General features: G+C 39.5%; 1 pseudogene; it reads right to left on the reverse strand.

The window, feature by feature from the left end:
- Positions 1 to 561: 561 nt before the first annotated feature.
- On the reverse strand, positions 562 to 2,110 carry LOC149161685 (glutamate synthase 1 [NADH], chloroplastic pseudogene; annotated as a pseudogene).
- Between the last annotated feature and the right edge of the window lie 12,691 nt (positions 2,111 to 14,801).

Raw genomic sequence — 14,801 nt, forward strand, 5'->3', positions numbered from 1 at the left:
CCTATGCAACGGTTATAGGAAGAGGATTTATATTCACACCTTGAGCCCTTCTTGGACTTGTCATTCAAACATAGAAGTTATCCATTGTTTAAATATTTTTCTAAATTTTTCCTGTCAACTACCTCCATACACTCAAAGATTCATTTCTCCTTCTGCACCACTAAACATCTATCACCATGTAGAATCCTAAGAGAAAATTAAGGTGCCATATCAAGAAAAAGGACTAGGAAACCACATTTGCACTCCTCCAAGGGAATAATTATGGATTTCAAACATCAACGTCATAGCTAGTGTACATAGGAAAAAAATAGGATATAAATGCAAATGATGAAATGTCCATTGGGACTAAAATGTCTCGTATAGACCATTTTTCCACCACAAATGCCTTGGACCAGACAATTAATGCTTCCAAAATTCCCTCCTTGTTAGTATTAATGAATAGAAATGTGAGACACTCAAAGCAGAGTACTTGACCTTTGATTCCTTTCACAACTTCAATAACAAGGAAAGTGAGTTGAATGCTTGACATGTTGTGTCCATTTTTCCTGGGATTATGACATTCTACAACAAGTTTCCCAGGGGGCACTTATGTTTTGAAAGTGAACATTGGGTGTTTATCCTTGTCCTCCACTATCTTCACAAGTTTTGATTAATTGGTCTTCCTTCATCACAAATTTATTTATCTGGGTAGTTGTTGGTCTTGCTTCAGTAATGGCCCAAACAACTAGTGATTATCCACGTCTACAGTCACCAGAAACAAAAACACCAACAACACTTGTTACAAAATCACCAAAGTTGGCTTTGAAATTTGACATGTTATCCCTTTCCATATCAAGCTTCTCTACAATAATCTGTCAAACCAAATAAAAAATTGAAATTAGAGTGAGGAGGTAAATGGAGAAATTCTAGAAAATATGGTGTGTATGTCGAGTATCTTTTAGACACAAAATATAAATGTTGAAAAGATGTGTATTCAAGGTTATGGATTGGGAAGGTTGCAATATAATTGAATTAATCAATTTTCCAAAGAAGAAAACATAGTCTAGCAATGAATGTTGTCAACTAAATTCAAATTGGACCTAAATCGTTACATTGTGCTTATCAATAAAAAATTAAAGTCTTATATGACCTTAGCAACAAATTTGATGCTTAAAAAAACATAGCTTACCTGTTCTAGTCCAAGAAATCCCATTGCTAAGAAAACAAGTTTTGCTTCTATAATTTCCTTTGTGCCCTCCATCTCTTTCAACTGGAAATTTCCACTCATTTTTTTCCCATTTGACCTTAATCAATTCAAGCCCTTTATCATTTCCATTGTCATTATCTATAAACATTTTTGTCAACACTTCATATGACTTGGGATCTTTACCAAACTTGGTAATAGCTTCCTCGTGGCCATAATCTACTCAGAAAACCTTAGGCCACTACCAAAAAGTGAACAAAGACCCATAATCATGGAATTGTACTAGGATACAACATGATAGAAAATAATAGATAGATAATTTTTATTTAGATGAAGATGAATAAAAAAAAAAATTGAAGCCAAAGATTCCCAAGAGCACGAGAATTTGGGGGTTGTGGAAGGAGCTTCAAACTCAAAACATTTCTACATCCATGTCATATGGTTGTTTCTATAAAATAAATTCCAACTTATCCTCCTCTAATGACAACCATCCTTTTCCCTTTTTGCAGAAATAAACTTTCCATCTCGAAATCCATTGTCCAACAAAATCTTGGTATTTGAATGAAGGAACTCCATAGAAAAATGTATTCCCATTAATTCACAACCAAGCATAGGGAGATCCCTGCAATTTATATATCTATATATCTATATATATATTATATATAATAAATTGACACTATACAACAAGGGCCTCGACTCCTATGGGAAAAATATGAATTGAAATCAAATATAGAAAGTGTACTGTGGTTTTGTTTCACCACATGCCAAAAGCAAAACATCATTTTGAGTGTGAATCTTCTCCACAGAGAAAAGAGAGTCAAATCCAACATTTGCATTCATAACAAAATTAACACCTTCCTCTACCATCAGATCAACTTGTCGTTGGATAACATCAAGTTTGTTTTTCATATTAGGAACTCCATACATTGTCTGACCTCCAATTCGATCAACACATTCATAAACAATGGTGGAGTTCCCATGAGCTTTATTAAGTTTATCAACAACAACCAAACTAGCAGGCCCACTGCCCACTATAACAAATTTATTCCTACATCTAATGACCCATCCATATCAAGATCTACTTCACCACATCATAGAAAATAGACAGATTATTTTCAAAATTATAAGCATCATAAGAATGACATTAAGAATTATAAAGGAAAGACACATACCCTGTCATCTTCTCAGGTGGACATGAAACCATCTATCCTTCTTAAAAGCTTTATCAATGATGTCACATTGAATACTTTTAATAGATACTAGATTTTCAATTATTCCTAGTAGTCGGTCCAATGCTTCTTGCCAAAGCCCTTGGTGCACTAATTCATTTCATTGAGGTATTTTGTTCCCAAGAGGACATACACTATTATCCTGCATGGAGGAAAAAGTTTCACACATTTAGAATACAAACAAGTGTACAATATAGCAAAACAAAAAATATACATGAACAAGGAATGTAATTAAGAAGCTTTGCAATATGAAAAAAGGAAAACACTCAAACAACGAATATAAGTTATAACATATGAAGTTTGAATTGTATAACTACATTATGTTTCAATTTCTATTTTAGTAAATAATTAGGGGAAAATAAATGATGTATGGACTTTAACTTGATGACAAAAGCGGGTTCCACAATTCATAAACCTAGTTCATTGTGTATTCAGTAGTTTCCCTGGCTTGTTTTCCAAAACGACTTATTTCCAGCCATTCATCTATATTGAAACATCTCTATATGCAAGACTCTCACTCTCATACATCAAAAAAACATGGTGCTTAACTACATTATCTATTTTTCTAGGTCTTTGTGCCACCACTTTCTATTCACTTTGTTGCAAACTAGATAGAAACGTTAGCCCCATGACAAATCCATCACACTCAACATTTATACAACTTAATATTTGATGACATTGTCAAATCATTTGAACGAGTCAAGGATTTTATACTGTGGAGTTAATACTCGATGATGATAATAGATATACATGTTATACAATTGAAATTAAAATAAACAAAAAATGAGTTGAACTACATGAAAATGTACCTTGTAAGCCCTGTCATTTTTTATGTTGATTTGAAGCAATTTTTTCCATCCTCTTCAATTCCTTAAAGGAATCTTTCTTCATCCAGTCAGCCTCCTCTGCTTCCTTCACAATATTCCTAGCCTTCATTTCTTGGAACACTCTATTGCACTATTTTGGGATGACCCATTTTCTGGTTGACAAGTCTGGCTTTGTCACGTAATTTCATCCGCTCACCCTTCACCTTATTTTCTCATGAATTACAAATAAAATAAACATCCCCATCATGATATAGAACTGATAATATCTCTTCAATTTGGCATGTGACCCTAAAAACTAATTGAAAATTGTCATTTCTATTATTTGCACTTGCAAGTCCTTAAGCCTGATCTTCGAGAGAAACCAATGTCCCAAACTTTGTCATGTCCCTTCTCAAACCCATTTGTAACAGGGTGCTGCTACACAGTTTTGGCAACAATTTTGGTTTAAGAGGAGAACCCCACACGCAAAAAATTAGGAACTATAGGTAGCTCGAATTATTTTTGGCATCTAGTGGAATGTGGAGGCCACCCATGCATGATTTGAATTTGGCCAAGGAGGACATTGGAAGGAATTTGAGTTAGTGGAAGGAGGGGCCTATTAGCCCTGTTGGCATGTGGTCCAAAATGGATCCAAAACACTCTCGAAGTCTTCGAAACCTTCTTAAAGATCATTCAAAAGATCAAAACAACCGCATGAGAAGATCCCATAAAATGGCAGAAAAACACTATTGGGAGGCAAAAACTCGAGGAAACAGTGAAAAACTGAGTATAGGAGGTCTAAACAGTGAAATGCACAGTAGCCGTCAAATCTAGCCGATAAAAGATCCAGATCTGATTGGTAGATCACAATCGGCAGTGGCAATTGGCGGATATCAGCGCGGACCATATAAAACTTGCGATGGCGATCGACAGAGTCAACTAGGACCGTCGATCAAGCACACAGATCGACTGCCCACGTCGCATTGTAGGATTGCTATCAGAAAATACAAAGAGCGCTTACATCGGCCCAAGGCATGAGCAATATGAAATTGTGATTAATCGCATCACGATATCACAATCGGCGAACACAATGAAGCGGGTATATACATATATATGTATATGCATGATGCGATTAACGAGACCTGATGGATATATAACCATTATTGTATAAGATTTGAGATCTGCCGAAAGGAATTTTCCTATGTATTTTGCATATTTTTGTTATTTAACGAAATACAACGAAACAACGCCGATGCAATCAAACCCAGAACCGAAGGGGTTTGGGAATGAAAATACATAATATTTGAAGTCTGTCATGAGCCATTTTTGATGTATTTCCAATGTTTTAATGTATTTCTAAAAAACAAAGGGACAGGCCATTCTCGAAATGCGACAGTGATTGGAGACGGACCTGATAGCTCTGTTTTGGCTCTATTAATGTTTTTTAACAGTCAATAGTTGAACTGAAACAATGGAATATATGTTCGTAATGGGAAAAAACAGTGCAACACAGCCGAACCAATAGAAGTGATCATGGAGCATCGCTGGCATGAGTGAGCTGCTTGACAGCGCGGCAAAATTACCAGAATTTGGTTACTCTGTTGTTAGAAAAAGAGACTTTTGGCTCAGCCTATCTAATCATGGCATCAAGTAGTTAGAAGCTAGAGGGGATAGATTAGGACACCTTGAGCCTCAGAGAGCTCGAGAGAATTGTAAAAAGCCTATAAAGGGCTAAAAGTTAGAAGTATCAGGGGTTCAACTTTTGGAGACTGTGGAGACTCTGCTCCTCTCAGTGTCTCATATTCATTCCAAAAATATAAGCTTCTTTTGCTGTTACATGTTCAATTCCCATTTTCTCCTCTGTTCTAAGCTTTCACTTGAATAGGTTATTCATGTTTTCTTCAGTGTTGTTATTGGGAAAACTAGTGTCTATGCAGAGCTGCTAGTCCCACTAAGGCTGGTAGCCACCTTAGAAACAAACAAACTAAAACTACTTTCGTTTTCCTTTATGAGAAGTAGATGAGAGAAGAATAAAGGAGACCAACCTTAGTCTTGCGCTTGGCTCCTTGCTCGATTCCTTTCCCTTCTGACAGGTCTTTGCCACTTGCTTCCTCATCTACCCAGCTTCAAAGAGCAACTGTAGAATCAAAGCAGCATAACACTATCCAAGAACAAAGATCTACTATCATAAACAATATAGGACCAGATATATATTGACCATACAAATGCATAAATCATCAATCATACAAGAATGTGGAGGAAAACTTGAATAACTTTATAAATAATCAAGAAAGAGCAAGGAGGATTACAACCAATTGTTCTGACCTAGCATCATCCTCTCAGCAAGAAAGCCCTTCTTCACCTCATGAAAAGCTTAGATCACCCAACACTATGATGTTGCACCAAGAAACCAATAGCACTTCCTTACAAGATACAAAATTCCAGCCTCTGGATCTCTGAGACGAGGGATCCATATATAGATTTTTGCAAGGCGGGTGAGTTAGCTTTTGAGATTTGATTAGTGTCCTCTCTATGATAGTTCTTGAATCCACTTGGAGATTGATGATCTCTTACTCATCCTTGGGTGAATGCAAAGAGGAAAGTGTCACAGGAGAAGTTTCTAGAAGATTCCTTGCTTCTCCACCTTGCAGATTGACCCTGCCATTTGTCCACTCTCGCTCATCGCACCCCATAGAAGGGCTTTTCAACATGCATCACACCTACTGTGTGTATTTAGGTGGGACGCAACGCACTTTGACCATGGAGCAGGTGAAATGGTCCAATTTTGACCAGTTCTGAGTAGTTTTTCATGGAGAACTTCTGGGAGATTCTGTAATCAGTTGACCTTGTTCTTTTAGCGGTTGGAACAACACTTTTAGGGACTTAGGAGCCCTTGGTTTATGGCCATTTATGATTGGGGTTGCAGTGCCCAAAAATGTCTATAACAGTTGCCCCCTAAAGCATGAGGTCCTTAATCTTTTGATGTCGGGTGAAATGCTTTATCATGAGGATCCGAAGTTTTTTCAAGCTGGAAGGCGACCTGTAATAAGATAAAATACAATACATTATCTTCATAATATTTTCATGATCTAGCTGAGGTGGGCATTCCCATGCTCAGCTTTATAAATTCATTTTCATGTACATGAGACAAACAATCGTCTGAGTGTAGACTGATGAGTCTGGTAGAGCCATCATCCCTTAGATTGGATGATTATCTCTGCATCAATGATGTACATTTGATGTCTTTATTTTCCTGAATATATATCACAGCCCGGATGGATGAAACTAGATCCGAGGTCTTCAATCTCGTTCGATCTTCACCCAAAGTACAAGTCGATCCATGTGAGAGATGTTCTAGAGTCGAACATGGAAAGACATCGCCTGATTACCAGCCAATGATGTAAGCTGTTAACAGGCGCGAGAGGAATCACCGATAATGATGATGATCCTCAAGGTACTACAGTACAATTCACATGGTGTGAATAAGGGACTTGGCGTCGAACACCACGCAAATTCTTTCAGTCAAAGGCCATTGATGTAAACTTGTCGCCATAAGTGAGAAACTTTCCATTGAGGCATGCAAGCTTCAAAGTACTGAAAGGGTTGTTCCTAGATCGACTTCTTGGATAATGAGCTAATGTTGACAAGAAGTGATCCGTCATAGGAGGGCCTTAGTGAATCCCACATCAATGACATGGAACGGAGCAAATGATTTTAATGGAGGTGAAAACGATTTGGTGATATATGGTTCAGGGTGGCCGTCATGAAAGAATGGAGCGTAAATGTATTGCAGTGGGTGAGACACAGGTGAATTCTCTGAGCGACTTCTCTTGAACATATCGGTGACACTGACATGATGGATTGGTAGCATTAACCCCAAATATGGATGGTGTGACTGAACCATGGTGATGTGATGAGTGAACGGAACAACCCAATCCGACTCAGATGTGGAGTGAAAGTGTCATGTTCAAGAGCGACTCGCTACCAACAAAGTTTCTTCAAGTTTTCTTCCCAATTTTTCCCCAGTCATTGTTGACCAGTACCTATTTATTTTTGTCAAGCTGAAGGAGGATAACATATGCTTGTCCTATAATTTTCCCTTCGGGTAAACCCATCGCTATGTTTTAACGAGTCTAGCGATAGTGAAACTCGTTCTTGTCTGTATGGACAAGTTTGTCGCTATTTGGTTTTAACGAGTTTAACAACAAAGATAACTCGGTCCTTTTCAATTTTAGAGAGTCTGAAAAGGGACGTAAAGGAAACTCCAAAAATCCTTTTTCGTCATGTAATCCCTTGAGTCCGAAAAAAGTATAAAACAATACAAAAGGGATGAATTTTCGGTACTTTTAACGAGCCAAACAAAACAAGCGCTCGATCTTTTTGTGCAATAATCCCTCAAGTCCAAAAAGATTAAAATCTAAAGGAGGGATAACACTTCCGGTCACTTTAACGAGCTGGAGAGGCTAATGGCTCAACAATTTTTCCATATTTTACGAGTCAGTTGAAAAGAGCTTAAAGGAGAGTCATTTTTTGAGGAATGAGTGATAGATTCGGGTAGCAGCTAATTCCAGGTAAGGTTTGGAATTTTCCAATCACGGCAGTGTCACAAGGATGGCTAATAGGATCACTCTTTGTAGCTGTTCCTAAAAATGGGTAAACAATCAAGTGGAGGTGAATGATCGGCCAATACAGAGTGGAGGTGATGATGAGAACATGACCAAGGCTTCAAAGGCTGATGATAATATATTCACGATGGTTATTTACTGGAAATTGGTTCATTTTTTAATGAGCTTAAACTCTGGAGGAACATTTGCTCATTGCTTATGTTTATTTTTTAACGAGCTTGAATTCCACGTTAAAACTGCTCGATATAATGGTCATTGATTTTCTTGATTTTACCATTGATAACTCTGTTCCTTCAAAAGTTGTACTGCTTGCTTAATTTCTTCATCAAACTAGTTAGAAATGAATAATATATGTTTGAAAAATGAGTTAAGACACTAATATTTTACTTGAATTGCGTAAAAAGTAATTTAAAACTGCTTTTACCCCTCATTTTACCATTTCATTTGAACTTTGGTTTGTTGGAGCTTTGGAGGTGCTTTCCCCCTTGATTTTCACCAGCTGGTTCCGGGAGATTCTGTGGACGATTTTCGGCGCTGTCTGGACCAAGTAGGTGCTAAACCTGAGCTCTTTCATTTCATCCTTTCCATTTTGCATTCTGAGCATGTTTTTTGGTTTTTCTCAACCTCTAGGGCTTGAGAAACTCACCCTGGCTCCATCGCACCCTTTCTATATCGAAAGGTGCATTGCATGTTGGCCTGGCCATTGGCCAGTTAGCATGCAACGCACCCAGAACACTGCTGGGGGTGCGATGGGCGCAAGGAGGGAAATTTGTGCACAGTTTTTCATGGAAATTTTTGCTTGTTTTTCACCAAATCAAGATCTGACTCTTCTCTTGTTTGTTTTAAGAGATTCCTTGGAGCAAAATGCCTGTTACATGGCGAGAACGTGAGCATGAAGAAGCGGACATGCTTGCTCTACATGATCCGGTTACGGTAAATGCACTGCGGAACTGTGGCCTGTTCAAGTTTTTCGGCATCTCTAGCATGAGGCAACAAATCAACTTGTTGCAATATTTGCTCGATGCATGGGATCATACCAGCCAGGTGTTCTGGATTAGGGGCAAATCTATCCCCCTGAATGTCGTGGACATCTATTTTTTGACCGGCTTATCGAGGCGGGGTTCCCCTATCTCATTATCAGGTTCGTCCCATCTGTGAGAGATTACATTCATAGGTATTGCAGAGAGGGATCTCAGCTGAGTAAGGACGACAAGATCAATATCCGAGATGTCACTGACAGGCCCTTGAGGACCATCCTGTTCACTTTTACTAGAATGGCTGGTAGTGCGGCTCTTCATGTGGCCAACCGGTCTTATATGCAGTATGCCTTAGAATGCCTTGAACCAAAGGTGTTCAACTGGTGTGATGCAGTACCCTTTGTGATGAAAGAACAATTGACCAAGGTGAAAAACGGAAGATTCAAGAACTTTGGATATGGTTCTATTTTGACCACTTCTGCCTTGGAAAAGATCCCACTGATGCAGCCGTAGTATATTTCACTTGGTTTACCTCCACCGACTGAGCCACGGATGCAGAGATGGGTTGACCATATGTCCAGACATGCTGGTAAGTCTCAGGTTTCCTTTTTTGACACCTTATTTGGGTGGTTCGATCGTTAAGAGATGGTTTTTTCTGAGTATCCATATGCTGGTATGGATTTCCGGGGTGACCCGGATTTGGTACTGCCGGCTGGCGAGCAGTGGGGCGCCATTGGTAAAATTTTTGACCATATCTCTGTTTATTGTTTCTCTTTATAATTTTCTTGTGCTTTATTCTATCAAGACTAATCAGAACTCATGTGCTCATGCAGATGTTGGACCAGTTCGGCCAGTAGTATGCTTGAGAGTGCCAGTTGCTGCTCCAGCAGGAGAGGCTGTGGGAAGGGCTATCCCTCACGACCTCGACGTGGCCGAAACTCTTTCAGCATTACAGGATCAGGTCGAGGGCCTCACTCTTGGTATTATAGATGTGAGGACTGACGCGCTGCCTTTGAGGTTGCAGCGACATACTACCAGCGTGCTGAGTCGATGGACTAGGCTTTTACGCATGATTGCACAGGCGGTGACTTGTTATCACCAGCATCATTAGACTAGGGTGCCCCCGAGTGTTTTGAGTTTTGGGTCATTTGACCAAATTTTTGTCTTGGCTACAGAACATTATGTGTAAACCATAAACAGTTATATATATATTTTTGATTTTCGGAGTTTTATTTTGGTTAAGTTACATGATCCTAATGCAAATATTGATGAAATACTTCTTTTTATAAATGTTGCAACTATCTATCTAACACATAATTTGCCAATGAGTCTGTTAATGTGTTTAAGTTTCTGGAAATATGATGATATTGAATAAAATCAAATTGCCTTTCCAAAATCTTGACTCTTAGGAACATGCGATAGATAGTTGGATTTCAGACGGAGTAGATACCAGTGAGCTGTAGTATGACAAGTTGTGAGTCTAGCCTGACAACAAGTTGGCGTATGCCATGTGTGATGGCATCAGAGAGAAGTTCTATCAACACGCTATATTCAGCGATGTTATTTGTTGACCGACCAATACATACCCCTCTGAAACTTACTAACTCGCCGCTTGGATCAAAAATGGCCCAGGCCGCAGAAGATAGGTTCCGCGAACTCTGACTTGCTCCGTCGGCATATCCAACAAATGATTCCAATAGGTTCGTCATCTGCAACAAATGTAAAAAGTGGATTACTTGACAAAAAAGATTACCTTTAGCGAAAACAAAAATGTAACAAAAGCATATGGGTTACTACACTACATCATGCGTAGTAACACTTAAGGTATAACCCGTTACGGGGTTGTGCTAGCGGAATCCCATCATAATCCATTAACTCGTAGGCTCCTTTTGCTAATACACATTTAAAAATATACGGGCCCATCCATAACGAATTGAACTTACTTGCTCCCAATTTATTAGATTCCTGGTCATAAAGTAAGACCAAGTCACCTTCTGAGAAGACACGGGGTTTGAAATTTTTGTCGAACTGTGCCTTGACTCGTTTCTTATGGGCTTCGTCAGCCAAAGCGGCATCACGACGGGTTTCATCCAATTGGATTAGTTCCAAGAAACGAGCCTCCTCTTTTGAAGTTCCGGGGAGATGGTCAACTGTGAGTTTGAGGGACGAGATTTCACACTGAACTGGTAAGATTGCTTCTAGGCCATACACCAGTTGAAAAGGTGTAAACCCAGTTGCATTTCTTACCGATGTTCAGTATGCCCACAAGGCTAAGTACAGGATCAGGTGCCAACTCCTTTTGTGGACTCCAATCATCCTTTGCAGCATCCGCTTCAGGACTTTGTTGATTGCTTCAACTTGTCCATTGGCCTGCGGGTAATATGGAGTAGAGCTATCGTGGGACAACCCTAATTTGGCAGCCAATTCAACCATCATGTGATTGCGAAAATGCGATCCATGATCTATGACTATAGCCTGTGGAACGCCGAATCTGGCGACTACATGATTGAAAAAGAAAAGGGTAGCTGTTTCACCAGTGTTATCTAATGTAGGCATCGCCTCAGCCCATTTGGTAAAATAGTCTACTGCAACTATGATATACCCATGCCCCCGGTCGAGGTGGGGTTACATGTCATGAAATCTATGCCCCATTTGGCGAATGGCCCAACAACAATTATTGGCTGCAGAGGTGCAGGTGGTCTTCTGGTTTTGCTATCGAAAATTTGACATGCATGGCAACTTCTGACTGCGGTTATGCAATCTTTGAACATTGTTGGCTAGAAGTATCCTGCTCGTAAAAATTTTTGCGTCGTAGCATAACCAAATTGATGCCCCCCACATGCACCTGAATGGCAATCATTCAGGACTTTTTCAGCCTCCTCATGGGTGAGGCACCTCCTCAGAACTGTATCGACACCACGACGGTAAAGCGTATCACCGACGATCATGTAGTCTTTTGATTGGTATCGAATACGTTTTTGTTCCGAGCGGGAGGTATTAGGCCTATATTTTTGGGTTTGGAGATAGATGATTATATCTCCATACCACGGATTGCTTGAAGATATCAGAAACAAAGATTCATCCACAATGGTTTCTTCGGATGTTTCATCATTGGACGATGATGGGAGATCGCATAGTAATTCCGCGAATACCAGGGATTTCTTTGATTTGGATTTTACAAATTCTAGATCAAACTCTTGAAGAATTGCTATCCATTTTTGAATATTTTCCCCCAGCAACTGTCGCAACAATATATGAGTCATGGGGTTACAATCTGACAGAATGGTAGTTTTTCGAAAGAGGACATAATGCCGAAATCTCTGTATCGCTTGAACAGCTGCAAGAGCGAGCTTTTCAACATAGGAATAGTTGCTTTCTGTATCATTTAAGTTCTTACTTAAATAATATATAGGATGTTCAATTCCGTTGTCTTCTTGAACTAAAACCATTGCGATGGTTGTATCCGCTGCAGCTAGATACAGGTTAAAGTCTTTTTGATAATTAGGAGCATACATTAATGATGCTTTCATTAGGGATTCTTTTAAATCATCAAAGGAATCTTGCACGACCTGATCCCAGATGAAGGGCACTTCCTTTTTCAATAGACGTGTATAACCTTTAGCAAGTTCGGCGTAATTTGGAATGAACCTCCTCAGAAAGTTTGCTTTCCCTTGGAGTTTCTAAATCTGAAGAAAATTTGAAGGTGGAGGCAAGTTTATGATTGCCTGAACCTTACATGGTCAAGATGAATCCCGTCCTTTGAGACTACAAAGCCAAGTAAACGACCAGAACTGAGACAGAACACACATTTTTGTGGATTGAGTCATATCTTGTATTGTCGACAATGTAGAAATATCGCTCTCAAATGCTGCGGATGATCGGTCCGCTTTCATGAATGAGCCGGAAGGTCTTTGAGATATGGTTGAATGATGTTTTTGATGTCATGGAAGGCATAATTCATTTCCCTCTGAAAAGTTGCCCCTCCGTTCTTTAAACCAAAGGGTAATTTGCGATATGCAAATGTGCCCCACGGACAAATAAATGCAGTCTTTTACTGGTCATGTGGGCGGATATTTATTTGATTATACTCAGAGAATCCATCCATGAATGAAAAGATTTCACACCTGGCGCATTCATCAATTATCTGGTCAATAAAGGGTGTAGGATAGTTGTCTTTTGGACAAGCTTGATTTACATCCCTATAATTGATGCACACTATAATCATTCCTTGTTTTTTCATTACAGGAACAATGTTCGATACCCAATCGGTTAGATGAACCGGGTAAATGAAACTAGCATGGAGAAGCTTTTCAACTTCTGCCTTGATGGCAGTGGCTTTCTTGGGGTGCACCTGCCGTAGCCGTTGTTGTACTAGTTTGACATCTGGATACATCTTGATTTCGTGTTCAACTATACTCGAGTCAATGCCTGGAATTTCATCATATGACCAAGCAAAGACATCTCCGAATTCACGAAAAAATAGCATTAATATTTCCAGTTCTGAAGGAGAACAACATTTGCCAACATAAATATTCTCTACAACATCTGTTTTGGTCGAGATATTTATGGCTATAGTCTCTTCAATATTGGACAAGTTTCGCTCAGAATCCACTGTGTTTACAGTATTTGATAGGAAATCAAAAACTGAAGGATGATGGAAGTCATCAGGGGTATCTTCTTGATAATCTGGAAGATGGGAACGATGGTGGTAATCTTCCCATGGCACCCCTTCAATTATGATTGACTGAACAATTCCTTCGTCGGTGTAATGCACCTGCGGCAAAGGATCTGAAGGGGTGCCATATTCCTTAGACCTATCTATCCAAATGCTTGATGAGCGTTGATTCGGGTCTGCCTCCCATGCCGAAAACATTGATTGCTACAATATTTCTATTGGGCTTGGAGGCAATACCTGCGGACAGTCCATGTTAATATCGTTTTCTGAGATCTTCTGAATCGAAGATATCATATTGCAGGTTCCTACCGTCGCCACTTCCGCTAGATTGATTGGAGGCGGGAGGGCAAAAGTCCCCATTAATATAGGGTCTTTTAGGAGGCCTACTCCAATATTTTGAAGCATATGGGAGCTTCCATGGATGTCGGGTGAAATGCTTTATCATGAGGATCCTAAGTTTTTTCAAGCTGGAAGGTGACCTGTAATAAGATACAATACAATACATTATCTTCATAATATTTTCATGATCTAGCTGAGGCGGGCATTCCCATGCTCAACTTTATAAATTAATTATCATGTACATGAGACAGACAATCGTCTAAGTGTAGACTGATGATTCTGGTAGAGTCATCATCCCTTAGATTGGATGATTATCTGTGTAGCAATGATGTACATTTGATGTCTTTATTTTCCTGAATATATATCGTAGCCCGGATGGATGAAACTAGATCCGGGATCTTCAATCTCGTTCGATCTTCACCCAAAGTACAAGTCGATACATGTGAGAGATGTTCTGGAGTCGAACATGGAAAGACATCACCTGATTACCAGCCAATGATGTAAGTTGTTAACGGGCGCGAGAGGAATCACCGATAATGATGATGACCCTCAAGGTACTACAGTACAATTCACGTGGTCTGAATAAGGGACTTGGCATCAAACACCACGCAAATTCTTTCGGTAGAAGGCCATTGATGTAAACCTGTCGCTGGAAGTGAGAAACTTGCCATTGAGGCATGCAAGCTTCAAAGTACTAAAAGGGTTGTTCCTAGATCGACTTCTTGGATAATGAGCTGATGTCGACAAGAAGCGATCCGTCATAGGATGGCCTTAGTGAATCCCACATCAATGACACAGAACGGAGCAAATGATTTTAATGGAGGTGAAAACGATCTGGTGATATAAGGTTCAGGGTGGCGGTCATGAAAGAATGGAGCGTAAATGTATTGCAATGGGTGAGACACATGTGAATTCTCTGAGCGACTTCTCTTGAACATATCGGCGGCACTGACATGATGGATCGGTA

Source organism: Pinus tabuliformis, chromosome 5_2 (genome assembly GCF_031772625.1).
Source record: "Pinus tabuliformis cultivar Carrire ecotype Pingquan chromosome 5_2, CPIR1, whole genome shotgun sequence".
In the NCBI taxonomy this organism is placed as follows: Eukaryota; Viridiplantae; Streptophyta; class Pinopsida; order Pinales; family Pinaceae; genus Pinus; species Pinus tabuliformis.